The 19,856-nt window shown below is 35.8% G+C and overlaps 1 long non-coding RNA gene across 2 annotated transcripts; it reads right to left on the bottom strand.

Moving 5' to 3' along the window:
• Positions 1-674: 674 nt before the first annotated feature.
• On the bottom strand, positions 675-10,910 carry LOC122146720. Of its 2 annotated transcripts, none has more exons than XR_006161240.1 (3): positions 10,863-10,910; positions 7,819-7,985; positions 675-1,215 (listed from the first exon to the last, which is right to left on the bottom strand). It is a non-coding gene; the product is annotated as an uncharacterized LOC122146720 (long non-coding RNA). The 2 variants fall into 2 exon arrangements; XR_006161238.1 differs by lacking the exon at positions 675-1,215 and adding an exon at positions 6,392-6,869.
• Between the last annotated feature and the right edge of the window lie 8,946 nt (positions 10,911-19,856).

Here is a 19,856-nt window from a genome sequence, read left to right as displayed (position 1 = left end):
CCTGGTTGGGGCACAAGGCATAAATTACCCAGCAGAAGACACAGCTTCCTCCTGTAATTGGCCGCAAGTTGTGCCTATACGACAGGACGTGTTGCAGCACAGGCTGTAACCTGAGGAAGATTCCATCTTAAAGGAGAAAAATCCCTTTTACAATAACAAATGCTTGGAATTGGCTCAGTATGTTACATTGTTTTGCAGTTTAATCTTTTAATCACAAAATAGCTTTCATTTAACAGTGACTTTTTGTTACTCTTTTACTTAATACTGTTGTGTATACTGAATATTGACAAAAGCTATTTTAGACTGCAATATTTCACAATATTACAGTTTTGACTGTATTTTTTATCAAATAAATGCAGCATTGGTGGACATAAGAGACTTTCCAAAAACATGAAAAAATGTACCAATCCCAAACTTTTGAACAGTAGTGTAAATAAAATATACATTATAAAAAGAACATAAAGTATGAATCTAAAATATATAAAATACTAATTATTATTATTAAAAATTGAAATGTATAACAAAATATACATGCAAAATATATAATAGTATATACTGTATATATTTTTTAAATATTTTATATTTCTACTTTATTAAAATATATTTAAATAAAAAAAATATCAAGTAATATTATTTTTGTTAAATTTATATTTAGTAAACAATTACGTAAGGGGTGGAAGGACGTGTAGAGCTTTTTGTGCAATGACAATCTTTACTATTGAAATTTTGATATGTCCCCATCGATTCAATTTAATGCATTTTCATTTTTAGATAATTATCATTTTACTTTATGATGAATCCGTAGATGAAACTTAAATTCCAATATAATTTGCACTTTGAAGTGTCACAGAAAAACATTAGTCTGACACCTGTAATCATAACTCTATGTATCCACTGGAATGACCGACTCATTTTTCAGACCACTACAAACACATGAAACACACTCCTGTTTGCTCGGGGTCTGACAGTGGGCTTTGATTGAGAGGTGGGGGTAATGTAGCAGCCAGTCTGAGCCTCTGAGAACCGTGACACTAAAACAGGCGCAGACTGTGCGCCACACAGAGAGACAGCAGCAGCGTCCGTCATCACCACCATTACCCTTTGTTGTAGCCAGTCAGGTGCTGAAAGTCTGGGTTAAAGAGCATTCACCAGAGGTAGCTCTCTTGCCTTCTCCGATTTCCTTAATCCCCAAATTAATTCCCTTTTATAGAGGCTCTGTAAAAGAAGGATATTTTTGTATCAGTTACACAGCAGTCTGTTTTACTTAAACAATCACAGAGCATTGACCTTGAGATGGGAACAACTTTTTGGCAAAGTCAGTCTGCAAGGAGATGGATTTCATGAAAGCATAAATGTGAGTTTTTTCTACAAAAACAACAACAACAAAAATAAAAAACTAATGCCTGCTACAACTAAAAAAAACAACTAAATATACTCTTAGCTTCTACAGTAGTGTTGCTTAATATTTTTGTCGAAACAGAATATTTACAAAGATGACAATCACAAAATGTTATCGCTGAACAACTTTTGAAATACATTTATTCTTTGTACACGGACACAGTTTGCTGAACATAAAGGCTTAAGTTGTCTGCAAGCACATAAACCACAAACGTGCAAAAGGCCACCCACAAATATGTCTTTCATAACACAGTTCCCATCTCTGCTGATAAGCTCAGAGCCAAAGTAAATAAGAACTCACTTTTCCACCTGTCCAAGAACTCGAGAGTAAATAGTGCAAGTGTGCGCAAAGCAGTTGGTCAACTGCTATGATATTCTACTTGCAACTTGAATCTGGTTGTAACGGCAAAGTCAAGTATGTAGTCATTTGTTGGTTAATAAAACTGACACTGTGAATATACAGAACTATATTTTCCAACCACATTCCAGAAGGACAATGATAATATTTATGGGGTACACTTAAGATTGCATCCTAACTTTTTTGGTTTTTAAATCAAGCTGAAGGTAGATTTGTTACCTGTCCAGCAAGCTTAGGGAGGTCCATGACCTTTCATTCACTGAGAGTTTTATGATCTGTAAGGTTCAGCTCCCAGGAATGTTTTGATTTAGCACTTGCAATTTCATTATCAAAGGTCACATCAAAAAAGTGAAGCTTTATTAGTTCTACCTAAAATCCCTTCATCATTCAAACCTCCCTAATTATACCTGCACTGACTAGCTCTCAGTTTCCCTCTGAGAAAAAATGAGTCATCTCACACCAGACAAACAGTATCTTCCCCTGATGTGATGATGACTATTACATGAAATGGATTCTTGAGCTCCCGTGGCTTATTTAGTAAACAGAGGAGCACAGATGCCTGCCACTCAGGTTAAAAGAGGGAAAAATCCTCAAGCTTCTTTTCAAGGGAAGCCGTCTTAGGGCCGTGTCGAAAGACATCTGATGGAACGGAAGTATTGGCAGGCTTTGTTGACTGGTCAGGTGGCATCCCATCATTCCACTCTGCAATGACCCCTAACGCAATAACCTTGACTTAGACTTGGACTCCAATTTTTTTTTATGTCTGATTTTGACACACACGAGTCACTTTATGCAGTGGCTGCAAAAAGTATTTCAGTGCTTAAACTATATAAATGTTATTGCATTAGATTAGAAAAAAAACAAGTGGCATCAGCAAATAAATGAGCTTTTCTCAGAACTAACATTTTTAATTTTTACGGACTTTTAACAAACTGGTTCCCAGGTCATTTTATTGGAAATATTAACTCAGGTTCACAGAGATGCCCTAGTAGAGTAATCACAAGTGCAGTTCATCACATTAACTAAGTGTGAAATGCCTAAAGTCTGACAACCAAAAAGGTTTGTTTGAATAGTATATCCACAGTATATCAAATTTTGAAAAGTATATCTATTACTTTATCTTTACAAACCTAACAAACTTCTTTTTTTGTGTGAATGTTTTGCTAATAAAGAATATTTGTGCTATATTTTATGAAAATAAATGACAATGTGGTTTGATATGCTGTTATCTAATGCAATGACATTCATACATTTTAAGGGGCCACTTATAATCTGACAACTTGCCAAATTGCACAACGCGTGGTTTTTTTTTACATTGTAGATGTAAAAATAATCACTAGTAAATAAGACCGATTCCTAGAAATGTGGAATAACTATGCAACTACAATGAAACACTGGTAGAATTTCTGGTCAAAGTGTGAAGCATGCACGGAGAGAAACCACTTTCCTCTGCACAAAACACTGTTTTTGGAGAGGAGAAATAAGAGAATTGATGATCCCTAGCTGAAATTCATCTCCCACATTTGGCTGGGGTTCAAAAGCACAAATAACCATGCAAACTGCTGGCTCAATGATCCGCATGTTGATTTCGAACACACCAACTGTGCAGTACGTGGATGGTACAGTGCTTCACACATTGTAAACAGACTGAGGAGTTACATCCTGGGAGGCAAGCTAGACCCCAATCAAAATATCCAGTATTTCTTAGAAGAATAAGGAAAGAAAATCTCACTATATGTACCTGAAATAACAGGTTAAAAAGCTATTGTCATAAAGTACTGCCATAGTTTATATATACAGGTGCTGGTCATATAATTAGAATATCATCAAAAAGTTGGTTTATTTCATTAATTCCATTCAAAAAGTGAAACTTGTCAATTATATTCATTCATTACACACAGACTGATATAATTCAAATGTTTATTTCTTTTAATTTTGATGATTATAACTGACAACTAAGGAAAATCCCAAATTCAGTATCTCAGAAAATATCTAAGAATATAACTTAAGACCAATACAAAGAAAGGATTTTTAGAAATCTTGACCAACTAAAAAGTATAAAAATGAAAAGTATGAGCATGTACAGCACTCAATACTTAGTTGGGGCTCCTTTTGCCTGAATTACTGCAGCAATGTGGCGTGGCATGGAGTCGATCAGTCTGTGGCACTGCTCAGGTGTTTTGAGAGCCCAGGTTGCTCTGATATTGGCCTTCAGCTCTTCTGCATTCTTGGGTCTGGCATATCGCGTCTTCCTCTTCTCAATACCTCATAGCTTTTCTATGGGGGTTAAGGTCAGGCGAGCTTGCTGGCCAATTAAGAACAGGGATACCATGGTCCTTAAACCAGGTACTGGAAGCTTTGGCACTGTTTGCAGGTGCCAAGTCCTGTTGGAAAATGAAAATCTGCATCTCCATAAAGTTGGTCAGCTGCAGGGAGCATGAAGTGCTCTAAAACTTCCTGGTATACGGCTGTGTTGACCTTGGACCTCAGAAAACACAGTGGACCAACACCAGCGGATGACATGGCACCGCAAACCATCACTGTGGAAACTTTACACTGGACCTCAAGAAATGTGGATTGTGTGCCTCTCCTCTCTTCCTCCAGACTCTGGGACCCTGATATCCAAAGGAAATGCAAAATTTACTTTCATCAGAGCACATAACTTTGGTCTACTCAGTAGCAGTCCAGTCCTTTTTTGAAGCGAGACGCTTCTGACGCTGTCTGTTGTTCAAGAGTGGCTTGACACAAGGAATGCGACAGCTGAAACCCATGTCTTGCATACGTCTTTGTGTAGTGGTTCTTGAAGCACTGACTCCAGCTGCAGTCCACTCTTTGTGAATCTCCCCCACATTTTTGAATGGGGTTTTGTTTCACAATCCTTTCCAGGGTGCGGTTATCCCTATTGGTTGTACACTTTTTTCTACCACATCTTTCCCTTCCCTTCGCCTCTCTATTAATGTGCTTGGACACAGAGCTCTGTGAACAGCCAGCCTCTTTTGCAATGACCTTTTGTGTCTTGCCCTCTTTGTGCAAGGTGTCAATGGTCGTCTTTTGGACAACTGTCAATTCAGCAGTCTTCCCCATGATTGTGTAGCCTACAGAACTAGACTGAGAGACCATTTAAAGGCTTAACTTATTAGAGTGTGGCACCAGTTGTCTTCAATATTGAACCTTTTCACAATATTCTAATTTTCTGAGATACTGAATTTGGGATTTTCCTTTGTTGTCAGTTATAATCATCAAAATTAAAAGAAATAAACATTTGAAATATATCAGTCTGTGTGTAATGAATGAATATAATATACAAGTTTCACTTTTTGAATGGAATTAGTGAAATAAATCAACTTTTTGATGATATTCTAATTATATGACCAGCACCTGTATATATACACACACACACACACACACACACACACACACACACACACACACACACACACACGCATATGTGTATGCGTGTGTGTGAAAATATCTGATTTGATAATGATGTTTCAAAGCCACTGTAAAATGCAGATTAACATACACTACTTTTTAAAGTTAATAATAATATTAAATACAAAATAATAAATTGAGGTCAATAACTTTTATAAAAAACCTTTTTAGGAAATTAATACTTACTATTATTCAGTAAGGATGCATTAAACTGAATACAGGTGAAAGTAAAGACATTTATGTTACAAAAGAATTATGTTAAGAATGTATGCTGTTCTTTTGAACATTCTATTCAACCAAAAATCCTTAAAAAGCACCACTATTTTCAATATTGATAATAATAACAAAATAAAAATGTTTCATGAGCACCAAATCAGTATATTTTAATGATTTCTGAAGAATCACGTGATACTGAAGATGTACTGGCCATTGACAAATCAGCTTTGCCATCACAGGCATTAAATTACAATTTTAAATACATTTATTTTTGCTTATTGCTTTAATAGTGCATAAATAAATTTAACAGGCTATAATCTGACACTTTATTGCAAAATAATTTCAAAGATAATAATGGTAAAATTAAATTAATTAAAATTAACACTCTAATTCGAGGCTACCTCAAGCAAGTCTACTGAAGGCCTGTCCTGCTGTCTGTCACCCTGGTAGTTTTTACACACACAATGCTGTCTTTCAGGCACAGCCAACTTAGTCATTTCGAGGTGGGCAGCAACTGAGTAGTCTAAGGTTTAAACTGCTACCATTAGTGGTTTCTGGGCCAGATCTGTATTGGAGAGAGAAAGAAACCCAATCTGAACCATTAGCCTGAGAGAATGCCTTCAAAATACATTCCGATCCATGCACAATGAGCGCACAACACTGCGATACATTCACATCTTTGAGGTTTCATTAAACAATTTGCTTCAATTGGCTGTGTTACTTGAGCTCACAGAAGCTGAATGATCAACCTCAATGGTTTGTGTGCAGGGTGTAAATGCATCTGAATGTGATGTTGAATAAAATCATGTAAGGATTTGACTGAATGACTTGTCTTTAAAGAGATACAGAGCTGAGCGGAGTAAGCCGTGCACAACAAGAGATAAATGAAATTAGCCAAAAAACAATCTCAGAGAAAACAGGAATTGAGTAACAACCATTAACTTCCACTCGACATGTATCTCAACAATCAATTTTATGTATGTCTGGCAGGTTCACTTTACAAAGAACATTTGTCTGCTCAGTAGCCACAAACTTTCTTGGTGAATTAGCTTATGTAAGCAGGGAAATGGACTATGATGTTTTGAAACTGACAAGGCCATGAACTTCAGCTTGAAGACTTTAAAATGTTTCATAGTCATTCTCATTTTCATAAGTATATAACATGTTGTTCCACATCCACTTCACAAATAATTGTGTAATGATTTCACAATTATTACAACAGGTTCAGTAAACATTATGCATTGTCTAATGGAGGGTGTGTGGAGTCTTTTAACAGAAAAGGTGAAGTTTGTCTTCAGAGCATATAGCATGCCTTGGGCAAGCATTTCCAAAAACCTTCGCGGAACAATAAACAAGGCACCGGATCAGACAGAGTTAAAAATGTGAAACACAGATGAGTGTATCTGTGAGGTTTTGCTGATGGAAATTCCCGTAGTGGTTTGGTGAACTCTTGTTCATGTATCACCTGCAAATGAAGGCACACTAATCAGGGTATTTAAAAAAAAAAAAAATGTCTTAGGGGTTTTCACACAAAGATGAATAAAGACATCGCACCAAACCACTTTCATCAGTCATCATCATTAAGGAAAATTCTAAATGTTACAACCTTACAATCCTTGGCCTGAATACAAAATCAAGGGTTAATTATAGGGTTAGTTTTTATCCCTAAAAAAAGTCATCATGTACCCTCATGCCATTCCAAACAGGTTCTTTTGGAACAAAAATAAAAAAGAAAGACATCTTGAAAACAGACTCAACGTGTTTCAGTCAGTGGTGTCCAATTATGTTTGGACTGTTTTAGTAATATTTTATAATATTTTCTTTAATGTTCTGCAGGAGAAAGAAAGACATCACAGTATGTACATGTTTGGATCAACATGAGAGTCTGTTTTAAGTTTTAATTTTAATTTTAAATGCTTAGTATCATGATAAAACATGTTCTTCTGTGACTTTAATTTAAAATAAAATTCTGCTTTACTTTCCGGATAAGTTCCAGTTAATTGCTATATACATAAATTAAACATGCACACACCCACACACACAATATACAGTACATAAGATAAAGCCCCACAGAATGTAATGTATGTTATGCTTTGATGGGACTATGCACTTTAGGAATGCTTTTGACATTGCATGTCAAAACACAGAGCAGTTTGTTAGCAAACCTAGATTTCATCTTTAAAACATATCAAGCTGTTATAAAAAAAAGACAAAAAATTATTAATTTTTTTTTAAAATCCCACTTGATTTCTCAATAGTTTGTAAATGATTTTTCTTATTCTGATTTGATCTCCACACCTCATGTACACGTCACAACATGAATGTGTGTCTCGCTACTGTAATGCATCAGTGAAGTTTTGCCATCTTTCTCAATAAATGCCCAAGAGAGAACTGCTTGTTTTGGTATTGCTCACCTGACAAAGGCAACTCTATAAGGTGTGATGGGATCTTGCATGACCACGGTGGATAAATGAGCTCGCAGACTGACAGACTGCATAAGCCAGAATTCTGTCGGCTCGCATCATTATCCATAGATTGCCGCTTCTCTAAACATCACGGAAGAGCAATTTTTCTCCAGCCTCTGGGGAATTGCAAAGACAACAAGGGTTAATCATGAGCTCATTGCTAATTAATACAATTCAGCACATTTCAACAATGAAGTTTCTCAATGAACAAACTAAAAAGCCTGTTCTAATGCAGGCCATGTCTTGCCTTTCTTATGTAGTGACATTTTCCCTCCTGACATTTGCCTCATGATACAGTGTGTGCTGACAAACGACATCAACACATTACAGTACATCAGTTCTATACAACTGAATACAATGATAAGTCAAAGACGCAAAACCAAACTGTCTCACACATCCAACAAAGAACACAGTCCCTGTGTCTCACAACATCTCAGGCCTTTAAGTGGAGATAAGAGAGCATGAATGAAAGTGTTTGTACTCAGGCAGTGCAGGCCATTGACTGGTTGAGATGAGAATCACCCTTTCCCTTATCAGAGCCCTCAAAGCGAAGAGATCAGGCCGATAGAGAGGGTGCACAGCTCCACAATGCCAGAGATTGCACAAGACATAAGGGCAGTTGCAAAGACCAAATACAAGCCGCACAGTCTCATGTAGCCACATTCCCTGTGTTTTCTGAGGTGAGACAGCAGTGCAGCTGAAACAATGCAACTCCAGTCATTCAGGTAGTGTGATTCACTTATGCGTAATATACTTATGTACAATAAACAAAATTCCCTAGAACAGGAAGACAGAAAATTACCATAACGGTAGTGATCTTGAATTTGCAGTTCTAAAAAAGCAAAATAATTTAAAGTTTAAAGTAAATAATATATATATATATATATATATATATATATACACACACACACACACACACACACACACACACACATATACACTACCGGTCAAAAGTTTGGGATCAGAATGATTTTTCATGTTTTTTTAAAGGAGTTTCTTATGCTCATCAAGGCTGTATTTATTTGATTTAAAAAAAAGAAAAAAAAATATATTGTAAAATATTATTATGATGTAAAATACAATTTTTCTATTTTGATACACATTAAAATCTAATTTATTCCTGTGATGCAAAGCTGAATTTTCAGCATCATTTTTCCAGTCTTCAGAGTCACATGATCTTCAGAAATCATAATAATATTCTGATTTATTATCAGCGTTGGAAACTGTTGTGATGCTTAATATTTCTTTGGAACCTGTGATACTTTTTTTCAGGATTCTTTGATGAATAAAAAGTTAAAAAGAAGAGGATTTATTTAATTTACTTTCCTTTTTTGAAAAAAATTAAAACTTTTATTCAGCAAGGATGTGTTAAATTGTTGAGAAATGATAGCATAGATTTATTTGGTTAGAAAAGATTCAAATTTTGAATAAATGCTGTTCTTTTTAACTTTTTATTCATCATAAAATCCTGAAAAAAGTATCGCAGTTCCCCAAAAAAATATTTGGCAGCACAACTTTTGCCAACATTGATAATTCTAATAATAAATCAGCATATTAGAATGATTTCTTAAGGATCATGTGACACTTTATACTGGAGTAATAGCTGATGGAATGTCAGCTTTGCATCACAGAAATAAATCATATTTTAAAGGATATTAATACAGAAACCATTATTTTATATTGTAATAACATTTTGCAAGATTACAGTTTTTTTCTGTATTTTTGATCAAATAAATGCAGCCTTGATGAGCATAAGAGACTTCCTTAAAAAAAACATTACAAGTCTTACTGATCACAAACTTTTGAACTGCAGAGTAGTCCTCAGTAGTGCCCCTGACATCCAAAAATAGGCCATTGGCAGGTCAGTGCCTGGACATCGTCCTATGTGCTTTCAGTGGTACCACTCCTAACAGGTGGTGTATTTTCCATGGCCTGCTTTGGAACACCACTTCCTGGGAACAACCCAATTTACAGAAAATAACAAAACCACAGCTCTCTGGGGACATCCTCCAACTTTCGACCTTTCCCACAGAGGTCTGAAAGGATGAGTCCGAGCGTCACACACAACTTTGCTCATGCATTTACAAGAAAAGGAGGAGTCAGTGTTTCTTTTACTTTTGGCACTTTTATGTCCCGGTTGTTGTTTTTTAATTAAAGTGAACAAATCATCTTTTTTTTTTTCTTTTTTTTTTGGTGTTATCTGATCATAACAGCAAAGAGTGAAATAAATGCAAATCATTTCTGTATTTACTGTGTGACAATACCAATTTTCCACAAAGATTTTTTGTGGAAATTTTGGCTCTAACAGTACAAAAAAGTTTTACCAAAAATTTGTTAAGCTGTAATTTTGTCAAATTATGTAAAAAAAAAAAAAAAAAGTGAAAATGTTTATATTAGAGTTAAAAAATATATTTAATAATAATAACAGTAAATACTAATAAAATAATTCGAAAATAAAATATAAAAAAAATATAAAGAGAATAATAGTAAACACAACACATAGCCTAATTTGAGATGTGGTGGAAATTTGACTTTTAAGAAAGAAATTAACAAAAATTACACAATTTCCCCGTTGATACATGTATCCACTGTTGGACATTATTAGTTGACAAAAATAAACCAGTGAGGGGGTGAAAAGTGTTTTAAAGACCACAGTGTCAAAACTGCCCGTATTTAAAGAAACACACAGGCGCGAAATACTGCCGCACTTTTTGACAAACGCATGCGCAAAAAGGCCTTTAATAAAAAGGTTTGCAAGTGTTCAAAAACGGTGATGGTAAACATTCACATTTGCCCGATATAAGATGACCTTTGAGTAAGATACAGCAGTTGTAATAAAAACTTTAGCCTAAACAATCGTAAACCATGAAGAAAATACTTGAAAGTGTCACTTCAGGACGATAAGTTAGTTTGTTTTATAGAACATAACTGTGAGGTTCGTCTACTTAAACCACTGACTACATGAGATTGCAGGGATTCGGTATTACGCTTACCATAATGAGCAGGTAATTTAAGCGGCCTCACCTACTTTGATGTTAAAGTTTGGGTTCTTGTACCTAAACAAATGCACACACACACACACACACACACACACACACACACACACACACACACACACACACACACACACACACACACACACACACACACACACACACACACACACACACACAGGGATGTTTTTGCTTGTCTTGGTGCTCTTGGTATTGGTGGAGCTCCCTCTAGTGGCCAAGACTGTCATATAAAGGCAGTACATATCAGAATCAGAATCAGAATCAGAATGAGCTTTACTCGCCAAGTGTGTGCAAACACACAAGGAATTTTTTGTTTTTTTTTTTTTTGTGTTTTTTGGTAGATATTTGTATAAATATATGATAAATACATGACATTGAGAACAGAAAGAACATTTAAATAAGATAGGAAAAGAATAATAATAATGTGGTATACATTTGAAACAGATGATTTATATACAGATTTGTGCATTATTTACTGTATATACTGCTGTATAAATAAAAATATGTATATGCATTTACATAATACATGAGAGAGAGGCAATAATTAGTTATGAAATGCATGTGGTAATTTCTGTGTTCACTGTTTAAGCTGGAGATGGCATGGGGGAAAAACAGTTTTTATGCCTAGATGTTCTAGTGCACAGAGATCTGTAACATCTGCCCGAGGTGCAAACAGGTTTTGTCCGGGGTGAGAGGGGTCTGTGATGATGTTATCTGCCCATTTCTTCACTCTGGAGTTGTACAAGTCCTGAAGATTGTGCTGGTGCACACATACTTTCTGCTGTCCTAACAGTCTGTAGCAGTCTTCTTATATCTGATTTGCTGGCTGATCCAAACCAGACAGTTATAGAAGTGCACAGAACTGACTCAATAACAGCTGAGTAAAACTGTGTCATCTGCGCCTGTGGAAGGCTGAACTTTTTCAGCTGACGATGGAAGTAGGCTACCTTTTTCACAATAGAGTAAATGTGATTGTCCCACTTCAGGTCTTGTGAGATGGTGGTGCCCAGGAATCTGAATGACTCCGTTTTGAACGTGTTCAGCTCCAGGTTGTTGTGACTGCATCATCTAGCCAGCTGCTCAACCTCTTGTCTGTAAGCAGACTCGTCGCCATCCTGGATGAGAGCGATGACTGTGGTGTGTCATCTGCAAACTTCAGGAGCTCCAGTGCTGATGGTGCGGGTGTTGGATGTGATCTTTCCCAGCCTCACTAGTAGCTGACTGTCTGTCAGGAAGCTGGGGATCCATTGACAGATGGAGGTGGGTACAGAGAGCTGTGTCACTTTATTCACGAGGGTATCCGGGATGAAGGTGTTGAAAGTGGAGCTTAAGTCCACAAACAGGATCCTTGCAAAAGTCCCTGGTTTGTCCAGATGTTGGAGGATGTAGTGCAGTCCCATGTTGACCGCATCATGGGTCCAGTAATGTCCTTCAATTAGGCCAACACCAGTCTCTCAAATGATTTCATGACCACAGATGTTAAAGCAACAGGTCTGTAGTCATTTAGACCTGTGGGTTTTTTTTTTTTTTTTTTTTTTTTTTTGGGTACAGGGATGATGGTGGAGCATTTGAAGCAGGAGGGGACTTCACACAGCTCCAGTAATCTGCTGAAGATCAGTGTGAAGATGGATGACAGCTGGACTGTACAGGCTTTGAGGCAGGCTGGAAAGACTCATTCTGGGCCTTTGGCTTTCCTTATCTTCTGTTTCCTGAAGACTTTGCGTACATCATCTTCACAGATCGTTAGTTCACCCAAAAATGAAAATTAGACTGTGTTTTACTCACCCTCGAAACATCCTATGTGTATCTAACTTTCTTCTTTTAGACGAATCAAGTCAGAGTTATATTAAAAGTTGTCCTGGCTATTCCGAGCTCTATCATTGCCGTCAGCGGGTGTTGCAGTTGAACAGTCCACAAGCTGTCAAATAAAGCATGCGCATTCATAATTAACATGCCTCACACCGGTCTGGGGAGGGGTGAATAAAGGCCACTTTTAGTGAATCCATGTGTTTTTGTAAGAAAAATATCCATATTTCAAACGTAATAAACACTTTTATCTCACTTCCGTCATCTGTCATACGCGGAAGCCTTTCCGGCGGATGACGTAGCACATATGTGCAGTGCGTGCACCTCTGAGATATGCTAATCTCGCGAGTTTGTTTATAGGAGCAAAGGAAGCAAAGTTTCCTTACTTTAGAAAAGGAAAACCAGTCTTCTCTTGGTTTATATCGAAATCCTCTGACATTTTTCTTTGCAAATCCTCAGTTTGTAATTTTAATTCATGGCCGGCGTCTTGTTTTGTTCTATCTCCGCATTCGTCACTAATCACGCAACGCCGACTTCCTACGTGATCCGCTGGAACGGCTTCCGCGTATGACGGATAACGGAAGTGAGAAAAAAGTGTTTATTGCGTTTGAAATATGAATATTTTTCTTACAAAAATGCATGGATTCACTACAGGAGGCCTTAATTCACACAGCTATATAGCTGTTCTAGTGCCGCACTCACAAACGAATAAAATGAATAAGAAGGCTTACAGTTAATAAAGAAAGCTTCCAAATTTGGGCAGGACACACTGCAGAACACACAATGAATCCCTTTATTAATGTACACTAAAAAATCTGTTTTTTTTTTTTTTTTTTTTAACCCAAATGCAATTTTTTGGGGTTATTTTTTCAGTGTTTGGGTAGTTTTTGTGTTACCCAGTTACCTATAAAATCATTACTGTGCTGTATATCGTTCAATGTTATGCAGAGCAACATACATGCGCGCTGGTATGAATCACCTTTAACGAGTGTCGTGGTCTTTTTGCGTGACAGAAAAGCCTGATGCTTTGCATAAAATAAACGTTTTTATTCATAAAGATAGAGAATACAAATACTTTGGATGTTAAAATATTTCCTCAGAGCTGTTTACTGTTTGTTTTGGGCAGGTTATAAAGGCAATGGCAGTATATTTCGGCTATGAGTGAAACGCAGGGGGGAGGCCTCAGGCGTGAGAATTTCCCCGCTGAGCACAACTCCTGCTCGGGCACGAGAACCAGCGTGGCACAGCGCAGTTACGGAATAACAGAGACTGGTTAATAACACGTAAATTACTTCTGTTTAACATTTAATTTTTACTTTTAATGTTTGTTAAATGAGGTTAAATATGGGCAATTTGTATAGCCTTTTAAAAACGATATAAACAATGCTGTAAATGATAAATAAAGGAAAATAAAGGAAGTAATCATGTAAACCAGTGGTTGTGTGGAGTATTTTAGAAATGTTTAGAGGATTTAAGTTAATCTGTAAACATTATTTAATGTATGAAGTAAAAAATAAGTAATATAGTAAAAATTCATAAACCATAGCTTGGTTAAATCAACACCTTATGCTGGGTTAAATAAACAACCCAATTTGCTGGGTAAAATTAACCCAAGATGGGTTCTGTCGTATATTTACCCAGCCCTTGGGTTAATAACAACCCAAATTGGGTTGTTTTTAACCCAGTATCTAAAAAACACTGGGTTAAAAACAACCCAATTTGGGTTGTTATTAACCCAAGGGCTGGGTTATAATAATAAGTGATCTACAGTGAAACAGTGTACTGTTTCACTGTAGACCACTTTTTATTATTCATATTTTTTAATAGATCATTTTAATTTCCTATAGGCCTATAGAATTTTTTTTAATTATTTTTTTAAATAATTTAATTATTTGAATTGATTTTATTTTGAGAACCAAAGCAATGACTGGACCAATGATTACTGGACCATATGAAGCCCTGGGAACATTCCAACCATAGACAGTTACAGAGTGGTTTCTAGTCATAAGTCTAACAAACACACATATTATTGCACAGATGTGGGAGGTTGGTGGGGGATCGGCGATCGGTATATGACATATAAATATACACCCACCCATCAATCAATCTGATACTTTATGATTGAAAACATTTTCATTATAGTATGGAAAACACAAACAAGCATGCCACTGTTTGTCTACAAGTTCTACCACAGCTGTGTTTGTCCATAAATCAATGCCTGTTTCACATACAGATATGCTGATGCACGGATGCACTGCTTACAGATATGATAATGAAATATTTTATGAGCAATTGCAAGTGTAAGGATTAGGAGTCACAAGTTTTATAAAACACTAGGGATTGTTATGACCAGATTTGACTGTGAAGGATGCTCAAAGACAAAGCAAATCAATTTCAGAGCTCTATGAGTGCAAATAAAGTTTAAGGATAAGACACTTCTCTTCTCTTCTTGACATTACGAATATAAAATATTGTAAACTGCAGTATCATTCTTTTTGTTTCATGCCACTAGTTGAAAGCACATACCATTTATTATTGAATGAAGATAGCTGACACATTATTTGCATTGATATTTGTGTGACAGATTTAAATGGATGAGCCTGTGATGATATAAATAAGCCCCTGATTTTATTGAACTTGGACAACCAAAAAAAAAAAAAAAAACGCACCTTTATAGTTCATATTTCATACTTACAATTATTTCACTGAATAGGGATCAAAGGAGGCCATGCTGAAGCTGTTTGCATCACTTTTGCAATATGAAAGCTCTTCTTAGTTACTCTTGGGCATTCTGCTTAGCACAAGCTCATTAATAAAACTGCATTAAGTACACAGAGAATGCAATCAAGCCAAACATATTAAAAAGTAAAAGCCGTAGGGCTTTTGTTTGTTTTTTTCCATATTGTCTACCTCAGATAAAGAAATCGGTTCCAAATACATGAGCATTTTTTTAAGGTGAGCCAATAGCACAATGCTCTTTATTATAAATTGCACATAAGTAAATTGCAATTACTGAACCCAACAAAGGATATTTTTATTAGTCTAATGAAGCCCCTAATGTTAAAGAAGTTAAATGATCCTCATTTGCTAAAGTGGTAAAAATACATCAGGCTTTGCATTAAAAAGAGATATTTGAAGCCAGTAAAGCGCTCTCTATCATTATTATTCGGTTGTATTGTGACACTGATGACGAAATACAATGCTTTATGTCTTAAACGCTTGGTGACTAAAATAGGACATATAAGAGTAATATGGAGGGTTTTTTTCACATTTCACTGCAATTTACTATTATTTCATCCCAACAATTCAGACTTAATAAATTATATTTCTGTGTGGTATAAGTGGTGATGCATCTTCTCAAGAATGCTTTCAGCGTCAAGATTTGAGTGAGAAACTTCTTTTTCTCACTTAATTAAAGGGGTCATATGATGCGATTTTAATTTTGCCTTTCTCTTTGGAGTGTTACAAGCTCTTGGTGCATAAAGAAGATCTGTAAAGTTGCAAAGACTAAAGTCTCAAACCCAAAGAGATATTCTTTATAAAAGTTAAGAGTCAACCACACCCCCAAAAACGGCTTGATCTAACACGCCCCCACATGTCTACATCACAATGTGGGAAGATTTGCATAACACCGCCCAAATGTTCACACAAAGAAAGAAGGCGTAACTTTGATCCTCGCTGTTGTCGCTGGCACCATGTTGTGGAGACGCTGTTTCGTTGTGAAAGCGAAAATACTTTGTTAGACCTCCCAAAAGAGGACACAACTAGAAATCAGTGGTTAAGTTGTATTTACAACACTGTTCCAGAACAGTTCAACCCAAATATTTAGTGTGCAGCACATTTTATGGAGGACTGTTTCCTGATGCTGGGACAGAAGACTACAATGGCGGCTGTTCTGACTAGAGTCTGTAAGTACGTTTACATATGTAAAGGATTTGCCACTGATGATTCAAACGAGAGTTTTGAGCAGTGTAGAGTAGCGCTTGTTGTTTCTCCGATCACAAATGCAGACATGGTTTTGTTTACGCAGCGATGCAACGCAACGCCTAAAAATACTGTATAAGTCATTATAATCTGCAATTATGTCTCCACTGGATGCAACAAATGGCTCGTTTGTAATGGGTTTTATTGTTTGTGTCTTGTGGTGCCGGTGTTCTGACCGGGACATGCATCACAGTATGGCAAGGGGCGTAACATTTCCGTCACACGGTTGATCTATTCGGCCAATCACAAAGCACTGGATAGCTGGCCAGTCAGAGCACACCTCACTTTTCAGACCGATGAGTTTTGTAAAAAAAACAATTCGTTTCAGAAGGTGGGGCATAGAAGAGAAACAATAATGTACAGTATGTGGGAAATAATGTGCTTTTTGGACCTAAAACCACATAAACACATTTCATTACACCAAATACATAAAATAATGTTCTTTTTAGCAACATCATATGACCCCTTTAAAGATGGAATAGTTGAGAGAATAGGAATGTAATGTGGGTATAATGATGATCCATGAAACATGGAAAAAGATCATCATTATTCACAAGAGTATTTGTACACAGAAAAACATTAGATATGAAAGGAAAAATTGTTAAGATGATTTGCTGTCGGAAAACTTTTTGAGATGCATTCCATAAAGCTGAAAAAAAAAAAAGTAAAATGAAAGTAGTAACGTTCCGGGTGTGTGTTCACGGTTTGTGTGTTCACGGTTTGTGTGTTCACTACTTACTGCTGTGTGTGTGCATTTGGATGGGATAAATGCAGAGGACGAGTTCTGAGTATGGGACACCTTATTTGGCCACACACTTCACTTCACTGTTATTGATAGGTTTTCCCTCTTTCATGGTGCTTATTATGCAAAAATATTATAGTAAAACATTATATTTAACAGACTGACCTGGTGGTAAAACTTTTTCAGTTATTTCATACACGTTAACTTACTGCAGTTTACATCATTCAAATAAATAAATAAATAAAATAAAAATAAAATCTTCTCCCAGTTTCTTTTTAGATCTGTATGCATCCAAAAAGACAATTGTGATGTTATCATTTTCCCCTTATTTTGGTGTTAAAAAGTTACACAAATTATTCATAGAAAATAAATGAAAAGAGAGAAAGGATAAGAGTGTACATGTGCATGGAAATCAAAGTAACCTATCAGAAGATATTAAAAGATTATATGATAAAAGACAAAAAAGCTATAATAAATGTTTGTCCTCGCAGATTCAGCGATGTTGAATCAAAGCCCACCCAATGACTGATGAAATGACGAGCCTTCAGTACACCAGCAGAATGTTAAGTTATATTAGGTCGCACTGAAGCCTCATTTCTGAACCGTATTCTGTGAACTGATGCACTGACCTGTGGGATCATGGTGCTCCAAGATGCTGCTGGATTGGCTAAAGCAGGGATGCAGCTAGGTGGATTAATTCCAAGTCTTTTGTGGAATAACTCAGATTCAGACCACTAGGAAAACATTTAGCCAAAATGATCAAAAGAGCAGTTTAACATTTTAGCTTAAGCATGCTTGGATTGAATTTACAGTTAAAAGTATCAAAAAGTAATAAATCGTTAAATCTTATTTTTTATAGAGGCATCGTCTGTTTGTTTACTTTTGAATGTGCATAAGCTGGACCAGCCTTACAAATATTTTTTGAAATGATTTATGATATTATTCTTGTCAGTTTTTATTCCTGAAATATTCTGTACTGTGTGTCACCTGTCTTGGATGGATGTCTGTAAACATCTTTCTCGCATTATTTTGATGGGTGAACGAATGGGTTGCGAAATATCTATGATGATTAAATGTGTGTTACTCATGACACTTACATGCCAGCTGGATAGAACAGATAAGTAAAAAATCAATCCATATAGGCATTACAATAACAATTTCACACTGCCCATGCCTCAATCCTGCTCCAATTTACACATAATCTCAGATCAGTTGTACTTCTGCTGTTGGATAAATTAAACGCCTGATATTTGATTCCAGAACTGAACCAGAGAAGATGACAAATCCACACACACATACAGCGGCTCAAATGAAGGAGCTCCATTTATTGATATGTTTCCTCATAAGCAATTACCTCTTAAATTGTCTCTCACTCTCCTACAGACCATACAACATTTACTGTCATTCACGCCTCAACACAACACTTTGTGCAATATTGTACACTTTTGTCCAACACAAGTAATGTTAAACAAATTTTAATGACCAGAAATATAATATTTAACTTTGTCTCGCATTTGGGAGCTGGGAAGGATAGCTTTGTTTCTGTTAGAACATGATGGGAAAGACAAATAGATAAGTAAATAATCTTTTTTTTTTAATTTAGAAACATTATGCATTTAACTCTGTAACTTAAGTTATTGTACAAAGAAATTATCAAACCAATATTTTCTTAAATTTTGGGAAAATTAAAGTTTATTACTTTAAATTTATTACTACAAACCAACACTTACTTACTTGTTTATATTAAATATTAAAATGTACAATTATATATATATACACACGCACACACACACACATAGAAATATATACAGTGCATATAGAAAAGTATTACGTGATTATTACTTTAAAATAATCACTTTTTGTAGCTTTGCAGCCTAAAATGAAGATGGACACCGTTTTTTTTATTTTATATATACAGCTATATTTACTCAGTCTCTCTTTTTTTATATATAATATGGCACACTGCAAATGGTTTTAATAGCAGATAAATGGTTTCCATTGTGTAATATGCTCTTCTAGTCATAATACCATCTTGTATCACTAAAAAAAACCCGACTTGTGTAAATTAGGGGATTTTCTTTTTTCTTTTTTTTTCCTCCGCTATAGCCCTTTCCAAGAATAATATTTCACTACCTCCACTGAAATTGGTGTAATTATATCCATTACAAAGAGATAAAAATCAAATAGGAGCCCTGACTCACTGTTTGTATCTGACACAATTTGACTTTACTCTAGCAGTATTTCAGATGAATTATTATGGATTATTGCAAAACACAAAGGTATGCTTTAAAGAAATATTGTGTAACAAATAAATGCTTTGTGAGGAAGATAAAACAGATTATCCCTGTTTAATTAAAACAACAACAAACAGATGGATTATTCTCACGCATAGGGTTTACTGGTGTTGCTATGCTAAACAGAGATAAAAACCATACAGCATA

This window comes from Cyprinus carpio, chromosome A11, assembly GCF_018340385.1.
Source record: "Cyprinus carpio isolate SPL01 chromosome A11, ASM1834038v1, whole genome shotgun sequence".
NCBI classification, from domain to species: Eukaryota; Metazoa; Chordata; class Actinopteri; order Cypriniformes; family Cyprinidae; genus Cyprinus; species Cyprinus carpio.
Note: the sequence above shows the minus strand (reverse complement) of the source record. Positions and strands in the feature narration are given on the sequence as shown.